The sequence below is a fragment of the Camelus dromedarius genome, chromosome 9 (genome assembly GCF_036321535.1).
Source record: "Camelus dromedarius isolate mCamDro1 chromosome 9, mCamDro1.pat, whole genome shotgun sequence".
Classification (NCBI taxonomy): domain Eukaryota; kingdom Metazoa; phylum Chordata; class Mammalia; order Artiodactyla; family Camelidae; genus Camelus; species Camelus dromedarius.
In genome coordinates, this window is record NC_087444.1 from 48588472 (window position 1) to 48608880 (window position 20409).

Genomic DNA, 20409 nt, shown 5'->3' on the forward strand with positions numbered 1-20409 from the left:
GGGAAGAATGGCAGAGTGTGAATATGGCTTCGTTACATTAATCATATTCTTTGAGGACTTCGTGTAATCAGATACTTGAAGGAGGCGTACTGTGGGGTGGGATTTGACATCTCCACCCCACCCCCGGCTTTTTATGGGCTTAGCATTTCATAAGGATAAAAATAAGAGAAGGAAACTTACCATGCACTTCATGTAAAGGCATATACACGTGTTTCTAATAGGGCCCAGTATATCCTTTTGTGGGGTAGTGTCAATGGGTGGATTGTAACCCCAGTGTTAACACCAAGCTGCCATTACTCAGAAGCTGATTATGTAAACCCGGATTTATTCATTCAACATTTCTTCAGTGCATCTTTACTGAGCAGCTACTATGTAACGGGCATTGTGCTGAGAACAATGGTGGATTAAGTAAACCGAGTCCGTGCTCCCAGGGAGGGAACAGGGTTAGAGTTTCGACTCTGGTGGACGAGACAGATCTTAAACAAGCAAACAAACAGGTTGTCTAAGCTGAGTTCTCTAGAAACATGGTCTGAGATGAGGATTCTTGCGAAGGTGATTTATTGGAGACTCCATAAAGGAGTCTAACAGAAGCCTTATAAGGTGGTGTGGACAGCAGAAAAGGGCAGGGGATGAAGCTAAACAAAGCTGAGTCCCAGGAGAGCTTTAAAGTATGAATGGCCCCAAGAGTGACCCACTTTGAGACACTTCCCTGGACCTGGGCTTTTGGACTCAGTGATGAGTCAGTCACTGGTTGCCCACTGCCTTGTGGAGTCAGTGTCCACTGTCGTGACCTCCTAGGCGTCCCTGGGCAGCATGGATCCTTGCTGACCATCAGTGTCCCTTGGGAAGAGGGAGTAGCTGGGAGTCATTAGCAGACAACACTCACAGTGACTAGAGAGTAGGTCCCCAGCCAGGCATGAGGAGCTGGTCAGAGTACCTGGTTTCTACTACATGCAGAAATAGAGTCTTTTAAGTTGGTAGTAATGCCATGAAGAAGAAGAGGAATGGAAGACAGACAGGTCACAAAATGCTTCTTCAAGAGGACATCTGAACTGAAACCCAAATGACAAGCAGAACAAGCATCGTGAAGATATGGGACACCACCTTCCTAGGGACATGAAACAGCAAGGGCAAATAACCCAGGGGTGGGGTTTTTTTAAAGGGTGACAGTTTAAGGTATTTAAGGAACAAAAAGAAAGCCCAGGTGGTCCAAGTACCATAAACAAAGGAGTGGGTGGTAGAGGAGAAGGTGAAAGAAACAGGCAGGGGGTCAGGAACACAGGGTGTGGCAGGCCAGGAGAAGGGCTTTGGATTTTATTTTGAGGTCAGAGGAGCGCCTACCTCACTATTCAGCCAACCAGCATCTGATATCCCAGTCTAGACATTAAACCACCAGCCCACATTCAGCCCCTCCTAGCACCAGGCTAGAGGTCTGAGATACTAAGCACTGGGTGAGTGTGGTGCACACGGGATGCTGCTCGTTTCACCATGGAGACGGGTCCTGCTGGATGGTCTGGTTCCGACCCTCAGAGGAAGCACACTCACACGAATTAGAACAGCGGCTGCAAACACCAGCACTCCCTGCACTAAGACCGCCTTCCTGTTGGTTCATGCGGCAGCCCGTGGTTTTCTCAACCTTTGTCATCGATGACCTGTAGTTTTGATGGAAATCTGAAGCTTTCAGGAACACATTTCCCCCAGATTAGAACCCAATGCATTTTCCTACTAGGGCAACATTCCACAGGGTGGATAGCCCTGCAGAACTCAGCTGCCCAGATTGTGATTCATGGCCATTCTATTTAGAAATGCAGGACAACGGGCCCCATCGCAGGCCCACTGAATCGGGATCTGCTATTTAACCAGGCCCCCAGGTGATTTGCGTGCACATTAAAAGTTTGCTCAACTCTGTTGTAAAAGTTGTTTCTACAGGAAAATGTGTCCTGAAGTTTAATAAGTCACTTATTAAACTCCAGAACATACAACCAATGCATAAAAAAAGTGTTGAACTTTATGTCATAATTGGAAAAGAGAAAAACACGTACTAATCCTTTGCACAATCGTTGTCACTGGTGTGGACATCAGGAAGAGGCCTGGATTCCCAACAAGACTGAAGAGAGACCCCAAAAGGAAAGGGATTTGGAGAAGGAAGGAGTGAGGAAGGTAGCTTTGATGGAGAGTTTCGCAGAAAAGGAGACATCAGCATTAGTCTAGGTGTGTCTGAAAATATTTCTAGGAGGTAAGACTTCCAGAATGGTAGAAATCCAGAAATCTAGTCTTTCATAAAAACAATGAGAATGCAGGCAAAATGATCAAAATCAACTTTTTCAGAGCTCTGGAAATTCATCAAAAGCTTGCAACAATCCAAGAAGTATTTGTTCAAGAAAACGTTAGCTTTACAAGATGATCATAGGTATTACCCCAAAGAAGATTCTGTGGTCAAATGGAAAACATTGGATGTGAGAAAGTTAAACAGGTTTCTCTCAGCACGACTGTTCAGAGCCTGTAATGTGCCAAATGCGCAGTGTATATAGTATGCAGTTTTCCCCCAGACTTAATTGACCACAGATCCCTTCTGTTGTGAGCTATTTTGTGGATTTAAATCCTAAGAAATACACTTTGGGAAATACTAGTAAGACTTTGAGGTGAGATCTGACAAAAAAGCAAGAGTTCTGGACACTGGAGGAGAGGGTGAGTATAGCGTGCAGAGAATCCCCTGAAAGCCCTGTTATTTTTCTGGAAGGTGTTTAGAAAGGAAACTAGTTCAGAAGTAAAGTAGTAAAAATTGGGGTAGTTGAAGGTTGGATGGAGTAATTCAGGATAAAGAAGAATTTTTTTAAATAACTTATCTTTTAATTTATTATTTTTTTAATTGAAGTATAGTCAGTTACAGCATGTCAGTTTCTGGTGAACAGCATAATGTCCCAGTCATGCATATATATACATATATTCATTTTCATGTTATTTTTCATTAATGATTTTTACAAGATATTAAATATAGTTCCTCTGCCACACAGAAGAAATTTATTTTTTAATCTATTTTTATATATAGAGGTTAACATATGCAAATCTCATACTCCCAAATTTATCCCTTTCTCACAGTAACCATAAGATTATTTACTAATGTCTGTGAGTCTGTTTCTGTTTTGTAGATGAGTTCATTAGTGTCCTAGGATAAAAAAGAATTTCTTAAACAAGTTACACAAAGAACAGACCATAAAAGATTGATTATTATGATGTCATCATTAAAACTTCTGTAGAACAACAAGAAAAATCATTAGAAATAAACTTCTGTAGAATGAAAAATAAAGTGAAGAGACAAGCCAGTGACTACGAGAAGATGTTTGCAATACACGTAACCAACAAGGATTCATATCCAGAAAATATAAAGAGCAACAGATATTAACTGGATAATATTGAAGGGTAAACACAGAAGGAAATGTAGATGATCAGAAAATATGTAAAAAGGTGCTCAACTTGTAGAACTATCCAGGAAATACAAATCAAATTAAAATCATCATAAATTCGACAAATATTCTAATCCCTGACAACACCAAGCACCAATGGAAAGGTAGAGCATGACAACTCTCATTTATCACTAATAGGGGTATAAACTGGGATAACCATTTTGGAGAGTGATTTGGCAAAATTTAGAAAAGTTGAAGACATTCCTACACTGTAGAGAAACTCCCACTTGTATGCACAAGGAGACAGATCCAGGAGAGTTTGTTCCAGCATTGTTTGTGAAAGCAACCTAAATGGCCATTAGCAGAACAATAGATAAATATATTGTTGCATATTCACATGATGGAATATTATATAATAGTTAAAAATGAATAAAGGTCGTAGGTATTAAATAGATAAACAACAAGGTCCTACTATATAGCACAGGGAACATATTCAATAGCCCATCATGGCCTATAATGAAAAAGAATATGAAAAGAAATATATATATATATATATATATATATATAAAAAACTGAATCACTCTGCTGCACACCAGAAATTAACATAACATTGTAAACTGACTATATTTCAATTTAAAAAAAAGGCTACAGGTGTTAACATTGATAAATCCTAATAGGACACACAGAGTATGAAACCATTTACTTATTTATTTATTTAATTTTTTATTGATTTATAATCATTTTACAATGTTGTGTCAAATTCCAGTGTAAAGCCCAATTTTTCAGTCATACATGGACATATATATATTCATTGAGACATTTTTTTCTCTGTGAGCTACCATATGATCTTGTGTATATTTCCCTGTGCTATACAGTATAATCTTGTTTATCTGCTCTACAATTTTGAAATCCCGTCTATCCCTCCCCACTCTCTGCCCCCTTGGCAACCACAAGTTTGTATTCTATGTCTATGAGTCTATTTCTGTTTTGTATTTATGCTTTGTTTTTGTTTTTTTTTTGGTTTTTTTTTTAGATTCCACATATGAGCGATCTCATATGGTATTTTTCTTTCTCTTTCTGGCTTACTTCACTTAGAATGACATTCTCCAGTTGCATCCATGTTGCTGCAAATGGCGTTATGTTGTCAGTTTTTATGGCTGAGTAGTATTCCATTGTATAAATATACCACATCTTCTTTATCCAGTCATCCATTGATGGACATTTAGGCTGTTTCTATGTTTTGGCTATTGTAAATAGCACTGCTATGAAATAACATTTATTAAAAAGTTTTTAAAAATGCAAACATATATTTCATATCACTTATTGGATCCTTTTCAGATGCTAAAAATATGCATGGACATGATGCATACAAATTTATCATGATGGTGACCTCTATGGAGAGAGGGTAATGGGGTGGGGGAGGGATACAGAGGGACTACATCTCTGTCTATAACTTTGTTACTTTACAAAAGACATATGAAGCAGATACGGAAAAAGGTTTAAATTTGACCAGGCTATGTATGGATGAGTAGGGGTTTACAATATTATTCTCTCTCTTTTTCTGTATATAATACTTGTTATGGGTTGAATTACGTCCCTCCAAAATTCATATGTTGAAGTCCTAACCCCTAATTACCCCAGAATATAACCTTATGGAAATAAAGTCATTGAAGGTCTAATTAGTTAAGATGAGATCATGGTGGAGTAGGATGGGCCCCCTGATCCAGTATGACTGGTGTTCTTATTAAAAAGAAAACTGTGAACATAGACCTGAGTGAAAGTATAGCACCATATCAACACTAAGGCAGACATCAGAGTGATGTGTCTACAAGCCCCAAACTCCAAAGCTTGCCAGTAAACCACCAGAAGCTGGAGGAGAGGTATGCAACAGATCCTTCCTCAGAAGGAACTGACCCCAGTGATATCTTGGTTTCAGACTTCTCATTTTCAGAACTGTGGGACAGCACATTTCTGTTGCTGAAGCCACCATTAGTGGTAATTTGTTATAGCAGCTCTAGCAAATTAATACAAATTTTATAATAAAAGACAGCTCTGAGCAGAGATACAGTCTTCAATAAGGAATCACTTTGAGTTCTTGAACAGAGAAGATATAGGGCAGAGTGCTAGGAGTAAACTTCCTAACTGGCACTATAAAGGATTCATGGGGATGTGAGACCAGACCCAAAGTTGATCAGGGGCTGCTGGGGCAAGGCACGTGCTGGGCCCCATTGAGGTGATGCTGTAAGGAACAGAGGGAAAGGACAGAGCCATAGGAGACATCACGAGTGCCATCCACCTTGGCCTCAGAGCCAGGCTAGGGAAGGCAGAACATAGTAATGCTTAAAACAATGGGTTCTAGAGTCAGCCAGCAATGGGCTTGAATCCCATTTGTCCCTAACTAGTTCAATGACCTTGACAGATTATATAACCATTTTGCCTCAATCTATCCGTCTATTCTGTACATGTAAACATCACACCTCTGTCATAGGATGGATGTGAGGATTAAATAAAATAATGCAGTTAAAATACTTAATTAATACATGGCATGTATTAAGTATATTATGAATATTAGATATCACATTGTAGTACCATTCACGTCCCCATCAGACAAGCTGAAACCACTCCAGGTATCTCGAATAGTGGGAACCTAATACGAGGGATTGGTTTTACAGATAAATGTAAGGTCTGGGAAAACACTAGGGGATGGGTGAAGCAGCCTAGAGATTAGCAGCTGCAAGAAGCTGGTGTTATTATACCCAGAGTGTGAGGGACAACATGGAAAAGAGGTGGTACTCGTTTCCTAGGGCTGCCTTAACAAATTACCTTAACCTAGGTGGCATAAAACAACAAAAGTTTACTCTTCCACACTTCTGAAAGCTAGAAGTTCAAAATCAAGGTGGCAGCCAAGCTGGTTCCTTCTGAGGGCTTTGAGGGAGAATCTGTTTCATGCCTCCTCTCTGCTAGCTTCTGGTGATGGTCAGCAGTCCTTGGCATTCCTTGGCTTGCAGATACATCGCTCCAATTTCTCTGCCTCCATCTTCACGTGGCTTCTCACTCTATGTCTCTGTCCTCTCCTCTTCTTACAAGGGCATGAGTCACACTGGATGAGGACCCACCCTATCCCAGTATGACCTCATTTTTAACTAATTCCACCTACAAAGACCTTACTTCCAAATGGGATCACAATCAAAGATACTGGAGGTTAAGACTTAGCTATATATTTTGGGGGAATACAATTCAACCCACAACAGTTATGTTCTCAGTAATAAGTCAAGGCCATTCAGGGTGGGCTAGAATGTTGGCTGATACTATTGAGCCAAAGAGGGAAGGACCATAGCATGAGAGATGCAGCCATAGACTCTGCCCAGCCATTGCTATAGCACGAGAGGCAGAAAGAGACAGGGAAAAATATCCCTGCTGCTCCCTTCCTCCTGCCCGCCCATCTCTCACTAGTGCCTCCTATTGGCCAAAACAGTTGGAAAGGAGCTGATGCAAGAGCCTGGGAACTTTATCCTGCAAAAGTCAGCCATTCCTTTTCCCCTGATCTAAAGCACGAGGCCAGAGGTTGGACAATGTCAGTAGTAACTGGTGAAAGTTTGTCAAGGCCTGGGTGGACCTAGTCATCACGGCTGGGACGAGAGGGAGGGGTGAGAGGATTCTGAAGTGGTGACAATGAATATCCAACAAGAGAGAAGAACAAGATGAGCACGATCTCTGCCCAAGGAGATGCTGGTCTAGTGGACGAGAAAGATACTTTATTTTATTTATAAAAGCTTAAAATTCAAACTTACGTAAGTGCTATGACAGAAAAGGAGAGTGAGTGATGAGAACGGCCATGGCTATTAAAGTTAAAGTGAGGATTTAGGCAGGCCCTCCTTGAAGAAATGACATTTAAGCTGAGCATTTCATAGGTTCTTTGGATCCACTCAGTTCTCCTTCCTTTGTAGAACTGGCATCTCTCACGTCCTGTGATCCTCGAGGGGCTGCTTGTCCCAGGTCCAGTGGGACATCACATGACACAACCCAGGCCAATCAGACTCTTCCTCCCTGGAAGTTGAGTTTAAATTAAACACACAAGAACAGCAGCACTAGAGGTTGAGCTCTCTGATGGCGATGCCCAAGAACTGTCTAAGAAACTGCCCCAGCGAAACTGTGACACATTCTATTTTCCAAAGATTGCTGCAGTAGTTTCTCCCATCCCACCTGGTCTTCTTATGATAGGACCTTGATTCTGTTCCCTTTGAGATATAGGTCTGTGCTCTCTCCACTTGAATCAAAGTGGCCTTATGACTGGTAGAAATGATGCTCCTTGACTTCTGAGGCTATGTCCCAAAAGGCAATAATACAACATCCAGCTGGCTCTCTTGGGATCCTTGGAACCGAGCCACCATGGAACCTAGATATCTGCTTTCCATAACCCTCTGTGTTCCGGGCTCATCGCAATGAGGCCAGTACCAAAAGCTTCACCACACTGGAAAGAAGCTCAAGATCCCACGGAGGGAAACCAAGGCTCCCAGCTCCCCACTGCCGGTGACCTCCCAGCTGACAGCCATGTGAGTGAGCCATACTGAAAGCGGCTCCTCCAGCCCCCATCTGGGCCATGCCAGCTGATACCTCATTGAACAGAGACTCCTTGTCCCCTCTGATTCCTGCCCAAGTTGAAGATTCATAAGCAAAATAAATGATTGTTGTTGTTTTGTGCCATCAATCTTTGGAGCAGCTTATTACCCAGCAATGAATCTTGGAACAGCAGTCCTGACTTTCCTGTCTTCCATGGCCTGCCTCTATGGCTCTTTTCAATTTTATAAGCTACTTAGTATTCTTTTGATTAATTTATTCTAACCTAGATTAACCAATATCTGTTCCTTTTTCGTGTAAACAAAGAACCTTGGCAGATAGCCCTGGAGAAGGACAGTAGACAAACATCAACGGAGAGGTAACAGTGGGCTCTTGTTCAGGTAAGAGCCTGGGACCTTGAAAGGGATTAGAACAGTTGGTGAGGCTGGAGTGTAGTGAGCGAAGGGGCGCACGGGGCTCGGAGTGAGGTTGAGAGGGAGCAAAACAGTACGGATCATGTCCCAAGCCTCAGCGAGGTATGTAACACATAACGTCTCACTCAGCTGCATATCAGATTGTTGAGTAAGTGGTAAGTCCTGGTTTTAAGCAGCTCCTCACTTCTACACACACACGCAAACACACACACACGCACGCACACACACACACGATACCCTGTTTAAGGGAAAACAAAATTGAGACTCAAAGACCACTATTTAACACTGACCTGGAACTTGACCTAGCTCTATTTTTCTCCAAAGCTTGGCCCAGTAGAAGATTTACAACTTAAGAGAGCAGAGTGTCAGGAGAGTGATATGGGGGACATGCACGGACGACTTAACAGCCCGGTTGGAAAGACTCAGTGACGTTATGAAGCCATAAAACTCATTTTACAAAAAAAAAAAAAAAATGGGGGTGGTAGGAGGAAGTATATAGACTTGGAATGTGGGTTGGATCCTGCCATGAGATATGTAGTCTTAGGGATTTCACTTGACCTCCCGCAGAGTCCACTTTCTCATCTCTGGAATAGCTGGAGAGGATACTCAAGTCTCTGTTGTAAGGTTTGATAATGATACTTGTAAATTGGATGGTGTTTGACAGGTATCAAAATGTCACCAATAACGCTAGATATTAAGAATTAATTATTTTTACCAGTTAGTCTTACCAATGGGTGTTACTAGTAACACCCAAGGGTGCATAGCCAGAGACCCAAAAAAGTAGGAGAGGGTGAAGAAAAGCAGGAAAAAAGGAGGAAACAGAGTAGAATGGGAGAAAGGGATGCAAGGAAGAAGGAATTACTGGAGGGAGGGAGCGAGCAGGGGAAGCAGGAACAAAGAAAATCAAATCTCACGCTGGGTGATTTTTAAGGCTCGTGCAGAAAGCCAGTCCATAGCCTGAAGCAACTCCTGGTGCCACTGCCCCTGTAGGAGAGGTGCCAGCCACGTGCAGTCCAGCCCTGTGATCTTGTAATGGATCAGATATTCATGCTCAGGGGTTAGAACACCTGCAGCTTCCATGAGACCGGTCCCCAAACCATCCAATGCTCCTTTTTCCAAGACAGCAGGTCGTCAGCCCCCCTCTGAAGTGAATCCTCTTCAGCCAAGTGCCAACAGCTCACTGAATTCTTGGTCACCGTGGGGTGACCTCCTAAGGTAGCCTTGCTGCTCTCTGACCATTCTTGGGGGAGCTGCAGAAGGAATTGGAGGCTGGCATGGAAGGGCGCCCCCTGCGGGCAGTGGGCAGAGTAGCCCACACCCACCTCAGCACCAAGTTTCCATTTCTGCCCAGCACCCAATGAAAGGAAGCAGTTTTCAAAACATGTCACCCACGAATGAGGCAAGCAACAGATGAAAGGAATTACAGCAACTCCCCAAGTCATCTAAAGTGTGGCCAGCGTGGCTAGAATTCCTGGAATTGAACTTTCTAGACAAGAGGGAGAAGTGGATCAAAGGGAGTTTCTTTTTTAAAAGGGAAGTGGATCTGTGCCACGATATTCAGAACAGGGGTGACTGGGGAAGACTGATTCGGTTCCTTCCATCATCCTAGCCTTGGTGGCCTTACTGGAAATTCCTACCCTCCCAGCTTCCCATCCCCACATCAGGGCGAGGCCCCTTTCTCTGAAGAAAATAGAAGTTGCAATGCTTGGCATATTAATTCATAGCATATGGTCCAAAATATTGTTTGCTATGGCTTGTGGGCTTATGATATTTAATTTAAAATAGATTTTCCTAAATAAAAAGAGACTTTATACAGATGGCCATTAAAAGCAAACCGTTTTGCTGCTCGGCATTGTTAAAATACAATGTTTTTAAAGCATTTTATAGCACGTTGGCCCTTTGGCAAGAATGGAGCATTCCGAAAAGATGGAGACTTGGCGTGATGACAAGATGGTCCTGATGCCATTGTCACAAATCCTATTCTAGGCGCAAGTTTTATCTCCAAAGGCTCAATTTTCTTTTGTACAGAAAATTTCCTGTCTAAATCCTGAAGTTATATTCAGATCTGAGAAGGTCCGACTCTTGAGATCAAGCAGCTGAGGTGATGGCCACAAACGCTTTATGATGTCATTTCTCATTAAACAGGAACAGATTGTTTCCACAGCAAACATCTAGCAAGCGCAAAGCCAGGTGTTTTCCCATTTTCCATGTCTCCTCCAGCGGTAGTGGGAGCATGGTGGGGCTTGCTTTTTCTCTCTCTCTTTTTTTTGGTCTTCTTTTAACCATTACCTGAGGTTGAGGCTGCCGCTGAAAGGGTGGCCTGGTTTTGTAAAGGCCTGGAGGTCAGTCCACGTACAAGTGAAATGAGACTGGTCTACACGGAGCACGTGAGGAGTGGTTGTGCTACTCTGGGTGATGGAGGATGATCAGAGTGGTTACAAAATAAAAATAACTTCTGATTCATCTCACGGACGACCATACCATGAATTATGTTAATCCAGCTTGGTTTCTTCAGCCGGTACATTTTAGGACCTCAGAAGAGGGCAGGAGACCCAGCGGGTAGAGCCCACTAAGCTGCTTAACCATGAAACACACATTGGAAAATGACATGGAGAAGAATCGATGGTGTGGACTTGCAGGCTTCAGCTCCGAGTGGGAACATTCTGGGCAGCCCCGGCCTCCATCTTCCATCCTCCTCGCAAAACCAGCCACAGACAATATCCTCTGGAATATGATCAGGAGAGAGCACGTACCTCGGGGTCCAATCTCCTGAGCTGGCTTTTATGATGCAATGACAGCCGCTAAAGACTTCTGTGGGAAAAGCTGATACTTGAGAAATGGTTTCGTATTAGTTCAGGATAGAAGAGAAAGCTGATAGCAGTTTCTAGATTGTCAGTAATCCTTTCTTATGAGTGGCCAAAGAGAAACAGCCCACTTCCTGATGGAGGCTCAGAGCAGCGTGGAGGTACAAGAACAATCGTTCCCAACGCAGTCCTGTCTGTAATTAGCAATGCCCCAGCCGTGGCGTGGTTTGCTTTTCTAGTTCAGTAACCTTTAACACTTGTAATCAGTTGGGTTTTTAAAAGCGGGGGCGAGGGCCAGGGGAAAGAGTTACATTACACTCAGCACAGCAGGCCTGGAGAAATGCTCACTGCTGGACACACCTTTCTGCCAGGGTGGCTTTCTGTGCCTTTGTTTGAAGGGATATAAACAAAGCTTAGGGGAACACAGGAGCGCTTCTGCAATCCCCTGGGGTAACTTTATAGGGGAAGCTGTCTCTTTTGTCTGTGGACTGAGAGATCGGGTTTGCAGGCAGACTGAGGACAGCAACCCTGCATTTTGGGGAGCTTTGGGGACAGTTATTTATTTACCTGGTCTGTACCTGGATATCAGTTGCTTAAATGGGGCATAAACCTGCCAGGGCTTGAAAGAGTCAGAATACGTATCTGAAAGAATTAACAAAATCAGAAGACACCTTTGCCCAACGAAGCAGGCAAGGCCCCTACTGGGGTCTTTGCAATTCAACTCCAGAAAATTCTTCAGATGGGTTATCAATTAGCACACGCTGTGGTGAGCAAGAAGGTAAATATTGATTTGTAAAGTTCCCATCTCCGTGGCTGTCTTTGAATGAACTCACGAGGATTGACCCCTCTTAACCAGGCATTAAAATTAAAGAAAAAAAAGGAGCTAAGGTTTTCTTCCTTGTTAAGATGATTTTTTTTTCTGTTTATAAAAAGCACTGCATGTTCAGTATAGATGAATTAGGAAGTCTAGCTAATAGAAAAAGAAAATGCAAAAGCATGTATAATCTGAGCATTCAGCATTAGCTACTGTTAACTGTGGTATATGACATTTCAAACTTGAAAAAAAACATTTACAGACAATTTCTAACAAAACTCAGGGCAGGGCGTACACATTGTTTTGTAAACCCCTTGTGTCACTTTTGAGTCTCTGTTGTGGCCATTACTTGCAACGGATAAATCTGCATTTACATCATTTTTAATGGCGGCTTGGTATTATATGTCACGATGTGCAAAAGCTTATTTAATCAAGCCTTTGTTTTTCGACATTCAGATGGCTTTTTGGGGTGTTGTAATCTGCTTCCGTGAACCACCTTCTGGGTAAATATTTACATTAAAGTATTATTGTTGTTGTTGTTCAAATGGAATACCTTGGTGATACTTTGGAAAGTTTTCTGAGAACTACACCCAAGGCAAGAAGCTGGCATAAACTCAAATGAGCCAGTGGCCGTCTAAACATGTCTGAATAGAAGATGTGAGTGGAGTTGCCCAATAGGTGTGACTGAAATAGTAAAATAGGAAATGTTAAAAGAAATTCTTTAAGAATACCAGGCAATGAGCCAAATTGTACAGGGCCACCAATGACCTGTTAGATGCCTGCCATCTCTAATTTCTAAGTGTACTATTTTAGGAGCCTCTGTTTTTATAACACATAAATGCATGTGGCATCTTCCTGGGTTATTTGGACCAAATACTATAATTCTTCAAACTTAGCAGGCTGTTTTAGGGATTACAAAAAAAAAATAAAAAACAAAAAAAACCTGGTTCAAATGGTGATAGGGAGCTGGGGGGAGATGTCAAAATGACAGTGCTAAAGGGGAAAATGCTAGGACAGAGCAGGTCTAAAGTCATCCTTAGTGAACTCAAAATATATGATTTGATAAAAATAATCTTAAACTCTGCTTTCAAGGAGAGTGTTTATACGGAGTATGGGCAGCAGTGAAGAAACTCAGCAGACAGCCCTAGATAGGGAGGGCAACCATGTGGCGGGGCTGTCACCACCTCCCAGTCCTTGTAGGCTGGACACGGCTAAGCAGTCGGACGGCTCCTCCCTGAGTCCACACCCAGGCCCAGAATCCTCCATCCAGGCCTCCAGGCTGTGATGACCAGCCTATTGGAATTAGCACTGGAGCTGATACTTGGCTTTTATCTCTGGCCCAATGGGCTTCCACCAATAAGGGATGTGCTGGAGGAAGGGGGAGGATTTAGTTTGTTAGGAAAGTGAGAAACTGATGTCTGGATTAATGGAGCTAAGAGACAGGAGAAGGGCATTCTGCTGAAAAAGGTGAGAATCTCTCCTGGTGGAACAATCCCAAAGAGGCCTGTTTTTCTTTATGTAATTAGGAATTTTAATCTGCAGATTTTCCTGTAGTATTTAATCACAGCCCCTCCCCCCACTAGGATGAAGGGGGGCACGTATAAATGACTCTATGTCAGCAAGTTGAAAGCTCTCATTTTTATATACAGATCTTTCAATTATTCAACATTTATTGAGTGTGTTTGTCTTCAGTTGGTTTACCCGAGAAAGAGGAGCCTGAGACAGGACTTACGTGCAGCTAATTTACTACGGAACTTGAGTTCTGGGAACCTCGGTGAGGGACTGGAAAAAGCAAAGCACAAAATGAAGAAAAGCTGATATGAGGATGTGGGCTACATTCCCCCCGGAGCCATGGAGGAGCTTCTAGACTCTTCCTCAGCCTTATCTGCTGACGGACCTGAGGAAGGGGAGGTCAATCCATGCCTCCACCCACTATAGGTCAAAGATTACCAGAGGAACAAGTCTCTTGCACTCGTGTGGGTGCCAAGTGGGTTTCTGCTGGCAGACCTGGAGCAGAAAGTGACAGACAGTGTGGCCTGTGCCGAGGGCTCTGGGACTGTCAGATTCCCCTCCTGTGAGGCAGGTTGCTACAGCTGTGGCTGGAGGAAAATACATCCCAGGAGAACATGAGGAAGGGCTGCAAGAGGTGTCAGATGCACCAACTCTGCACCAGCCCAGGGCTGGTCACGTGGCCCATCACCCATGGTGCCACATGGCTGTGTCACCGGAGAGTAGGTTCCTGTCTTGCACAGGAAAGCATTCAAGAACAAGCCATCCTAAAGTGAAAGCAAGTTTATTTAGAGAGATACACATTCCATAGACAGAATACAGTCTGTTTCAGAAGGGAAAGCAGTCCCCAGGTTCACTGTGGTCTCCACCACTCCCTATTGCATTATAGTCCCATCGAACCCAGTACCTGACCAGCCCCTGTGGACATTAGAGTTTATGACTCCTGTTCGGATTCCAGTTTGTCATTTGCTTTCGTTATTTAAAAATTCTGTTTTCTAAGTGACTAAATAAACAGTGGAGATTTAAATGGTTTCCAATGTTAAATTGCCTGGTTCCGTGCTCTGAGACGCAGTCTTATTCTCCAGAAATAACTAAAATAAGACTTAGAGTTACTCTTTCTGCCTCTAAAACGGGCTGTGAGGACTTCAAGAGTCATTTAATCTCTCTGGCTTCAGAGTCTTATGGTTCCTCTCATGGTTATGGTAGTCATTCCTGCCTCCGGGCCCCACTTCCTGGCCCTCTGGTGATTGTGAGGGGGCCACGTGACTACTTAAAGTCAATGAAATGTGAGTAGAAATGGCATGTGCCACTTCTTGGCTGAAGGTTTTATTGTAGGCATGTGACTCCCAAAGTTCCTTTCTTCCTTTGGGTACAGTAGCTGGCAACATTCAAGATGGCGGCTGCTCCCTCAGCCTGGGTCCCAGGAAGGCAAGGATGAACGCAGTCCTCTGCCAACCCATAATGGCTGCCCCATGAGCCATAGTTTGCTGACTGATTTTAAGCTGCTGATATTTCAGGATTCTTTGTTATTATGACCTATCCTGACTGATACACATGGACTTACACCCTTTCCTGGAAATTGGGTTCAATGGGTGCTAGAATTCTAAAACAGTGCCTGCATATTAATATGATTCTTTTCAAGTTATTTCCACTTAGTGTTCTTTTCTTTTCTTTAATCTTCTGAAACGTCCAAACTCCCTACCTAATACTCATACTCTTTTTATGACACAGCAAAAAGTAGCTCGTGCCCTCAAAACTACCACTACCCATTTTTATATTGCATCTTATTTTTTCTTGTACGATAGAGATTTAGACATGGATATAGATATAAATATTTGGGTCCTTTCTGTTCCCCACTGAACATTGTCTTTAAATTTTTTCATTATTGTAACTTCTTTTAAACATGATTTTAAATGTTTTTCATTATTATATTGATGAAATAGTTACCTTATTTGTGGATATTTTCCAACTATTTCTTATCATTCATTCACTAGCAAGTATTAACCGAGTGCCTAGTATGTACCAAGTTCTACTCGAAGGGCTGGGAACAAAGAAGCAATAAGACAGACAAAAGTCCATGCCTTCATGGAATTTATATTCTATGGAGGAAGACACACAAGTAACTTATGAAGAAATATTATATATTATAATTTCAGATAGTACCATGTGCTATGAAGGAAAATAAAGCAAGTAAGGAAACACTGTCACATAGAAGTATTAGAAGTAATAAAAGAATTAGAGACACTCTTTCTGAGTAAGTGGCAGCTGAATTGTGGGAAAGAACAAGCCTTAGGGGCTGATGGGAGAGCGAGTTTATAGGCACGGAGGCCAAAATGAGCATGGCCTGTACCAGGACTGGACAGTCCAAAATGACTGGAGCCACGTGAGTAGGGAGAAGGCAGTTAGAAGATAAAGATGCCAAGCTACCAAGGGCATTGTAGACCATGAGAAAAAGTTTACATTTGATGGGTGGGCATTGGAGAGCTTGCAAGTGGAAGAGTAACATCATCTGATTTAGCTTAAAAAAGAAAAAAAATCACTCTGGCTGCTGAGTGGAGAATGGACAGTTGGAAAGGGAAGGCTTGGCAGTGGGGAGGGCAAGCACAGAAGCAGAGGGAACAGAGAGGGGCGGTTGTAGAAGCTCATGTAACAGACACGGGCTGCTTCACACAGGGCAGTAGTCTCCAAACATTTTTTCTTGTTCACCCTAACAGGATTTTGAAAAACCGTAAGTTCTTCCCCACATTTTTAAGTTGACATCTAAAATTTTTCAACCTAGGTATTAAGTAGTTACCAAAAAGTGTAATTTCTGCTCATTATAAGTGTTGACAACTTAAAATAAAACTGTTATGTATCACACTTTTCAAGATATTTAGTTGAAGCTAAATGCCATAATTTATCAAATACCATGTCAAGTGTGCATTCACTTTAAAAGTACACTAACAAGCTTTTCCATGACAGAAAGTTATTTTATTCTGTTCTTTATCTTTTAACTCATATTTTTATTCTGCTTTCCATTACATTTCCCTACAGATTTTTATCCTAATGTCATATATTTTAATGTTTGAAGGTCTTTTATTGATTATCCTAGCATATTCTCTACATCAAAATTGGAGTCTTTTTAAATTCCTAAAGCTCATAAAGCCTCTAACCAATGATTTTTTCTGATTGAATTATCAGAAATTCTAATACACAATTAACTATAATAGTACACAGTTGGCTACAATAACATAAACATATTCCTATCACATAACTGATTGCAATAACATCAACTATTAATTACTAACACAAAATTGATGGCAATAAAATAAACACATTACAAATGTTATTGAATAATGATTAGACATAAAAAACATAAAGTTTATTAGAAATGCATCTCTTCAGGGGAGTAACGGAGCTTTTTTATCCCTTGAATTTTTCCCTTTTTTTAACTTGCTGCTAGAATGAGACAGAGCTCAACATCAATTCTACCCTAATTTTTATTTTTATTGATATAAGTGCTAAGAAAACTTATCCACATATATATGTTAATAGAAGTGGAAGGAGTTGTATTGCAGCAAAAACTGTCAATGACTTGACCTCCTTCTGAATTATATGCCAAAATATGGCAAGCTGATCTGTCTTCAAACTATGTTGTAATGACCTATTAGCTCAGTGGGTCCTTTCCTCATTTTGTTGAGCACCCGGAACTGGAAACAATCTGACTTTACGAAGGATTGTCCCAGTCCTTGGATCCACTCCTCTAGTTCCTTTCACCAAGGAACCTAAGGGTTTTTCCACCCCAGGGTGAGGTGCCATTGTGAGCTCAGGAAAGGATGCTGAGTAAGCTTTTCTGCTGTGACAGATGAAGAAGGTAACTGGGGAAGGAAAGTTGTGAGAGGAGCAGTACCAAGACTGTCAGCGACCTCAGCATCCTTCTCAGGCAGATCTGTTTGGAGAAAGAGAAAAGGGAATTTGATTGCCTTAGACTATTCATTTCTTGTACGCCTGGGAAAACTTTCATGGAACCCCACAGATGTGAAAAACCCTGGTGTCAAGTCCACTGAGCTCGGTTTTAACAGTGAAAGTGGTGAGAATTACTGGAGTTAAAGTAAGTTTGAAAGGATCATACTTGCTTGCTGATGGAGTAGATATGGAGTATGAATAGACAGAGTGAGTTCAAGATGTACGTCAGTGTATGAGGAAGAGGGGCGGGTATAAGGGAGTCTGATACACAATAATGAATTTTATAATCTCAGTGGCTTGAGAAACAGACATTCATTTTTTATTCAGGCAAAGTCTGCTGGGTTAAGATTGACTCTAGGATTCAGGGTTTCTCTGAGGCGTGATGCTGCCACGTCAACACATGGCTTCCAAGGTTCTACAAAAGAGAAGGAAAATGGAGCTCCAGGTTGTAACTTTCTTGTCCTGGAAATAACTCCAGTCACTTTTGCTTACAGTCCATTGGCCAGGACTAGTCACCTAGTCCCAAGATGATTGCCTAAGACGCCGGAATGGAGGAGACCACAAGGGCGTTTTGTGAGGACTGTCATGGCCACACTGCATTTTGGTGTGTGAAATTAGATGAACGATGTTTCTGAGTGGGAAGATATTTGCATAGATTCATTGCAAACCAGAGTTTTTTTTTGGGGAGGGGGGGGAGATAATAGTTTTCATCTAGAAGAATAAACAGGCAAGACCAGTGGAGGGAAATAGGAAAAATAACACCAATGAGAAGGATGTGCCTTAAGAAATATTGAAATATATAACAAATCCAAAATTATTACAATGGATAGTTTCAAAAGAACAAAAGAGAAAAACCCTGAAACAGACCTTAGTTTATATAAATTCTTAATGTATGAAGAAAGGCAGACTCATGGGCACCTGTACCACTCTCTGTACCATTACTGAAATAAATTACAGGTGGGTTAAAAGATTGAATAGGAAACAAAATATTTACTTCAAAAAATGATCTTGAGATAATTTAAATAATCACCTATATTTTTCCTTCAAGAAAAAATGTAGGTGATTATTTAAATCACTTCAAAATGAGCAAGGAATTCCACAGCATAAAGCAATAGAAGAAATCATGAAAGACTAAATGCATCTGAGAATATACTAATTTTTATCAGTAGGCAATACAAACAAAATTAAAAGGCAAATGACAAACTGAAAACAGACACTTAGATAACCACAGGACAACGGGTTAACAATCTCAATTTAAAGAACTTCTACAAAATTGTGATGCTGCCAACATGCCAAGTTTTAATAAAAAATAAGGGAATTCACACTAGAAATAAAAATAGCTAAGAAAGACCATGGCATGCAACATAAAATAAAATAATCTTTTTGATCACCAAATTGTCAGATAATTTTAAGCTGTGACTTTAGCAGTCAATGCTGGTAAGCCTTTAATGCAAATGGTGATGACATACTCTGCTAAGGGAAGTGTAAGCTAGAGCAAATGTCCTGGAAAGCAATTTGTAATATGTAATCAATACCAAGATGTTAAAATGTCCATGCCAACGTTCTATATCTGGCAAATATACATACCTGTATGTATTCATTGATCTGTACAAGAGTTGTGTGCTTTCCTATAAATAAATTATAACCTCAATTTAAACGAAGGGGGAAAGAATATTTATATTCTGCCTACAATCATTAAAAATTTCATATTCTTTAGCCCAGTAATTCCACTGCCATGGATTATCCTAAAGAAATAATAAATATATAGTTAAAATGTGTGTATAAAGATGTTTACTACAGGGTAACTTACAAGAGTGAAACTTGGAAAAAAATACCAATATACTGCAAAATAGGAACAGATTATTTTTAATATGGTAATTTTCTTAAATGGAATTACAAGAACATTTTGTTAAACTGAGATAATTATCATAATATGATGATCAATAGTAATTCAGAATAAAAAACTTTATAGGATATAACTTGGTCCCATTTTAAAATATATTCCTATGGAAACATATGCCTAGAAATGAAAATGTATAAAAATGTTAAAACAATAATAGTAGTTATCTCTGAGTGATTTTTTATTTTCCTTTTCCTTCTCAGTATTACCCAATTTTAAATAATTAACAACATAATAATTAATAATTGATGTTAGTAAAATAAATAGAAAAATAATTAAGTGTAGTCCCAGGAGGGTCTCCTACTCTCCAAAAATGGCCCTCAGGCTTTTGGAGGAAATTCAGCTTTTGCCAAACTCACAAAATCATTAGTAGCCCAGTTCAGTCCCCAAAACCAAATCCATCATTTAGGCGTTGGTGCAGTGCTGTGCAGAGGAAAGCATGTTGGGTTGTAAGTCACAGGTTAACTTTCGATGTGGTTGTTACCATGACTGCTCACCAAGGAGATTTACAACAAGGAGATCCTGAAACTCAACACACCCTTTGAAACACTATAGGTGAAGAGAGAACAGAAAAGCTGGCTGGATTTTGTTTATCTTACAGGAGAAAATTTGTCACTTTAGTCAGGTAGAACTCACCCGTCATCATGGGCAGTTAACTTGGGAGAATATCTTTTTCTGCCTCTGTCTGTACCACTCCGATGTCCCCTAGGCTTCGTCTGACCAGAGGAGGTAAGAGAAGACCAGGAAGATAAGGATGGTGGACTCCTACACATCTTCGCTTTCTTCTTGACAACACCCTGATTTCGTTTGTGGTACAGCTCTAGGGAATGAAACATGATTATTCTTTACGGCCATCCCATGTCTTCTGGGCAAATATTCTCTTTCACATCCTTCCTTGAAGCTGGATGTGGACCAATAGAAGGATGAGTCTAGCTTTTCAGGGAAAGCTTTTCTTCTAGGATAACAAGACAGAAGCTTATGAGGAAACAGCCTTTTGCCTTTGCCTCACTGTCCCACTGGAAGGCGATCATGATGCCTGGAG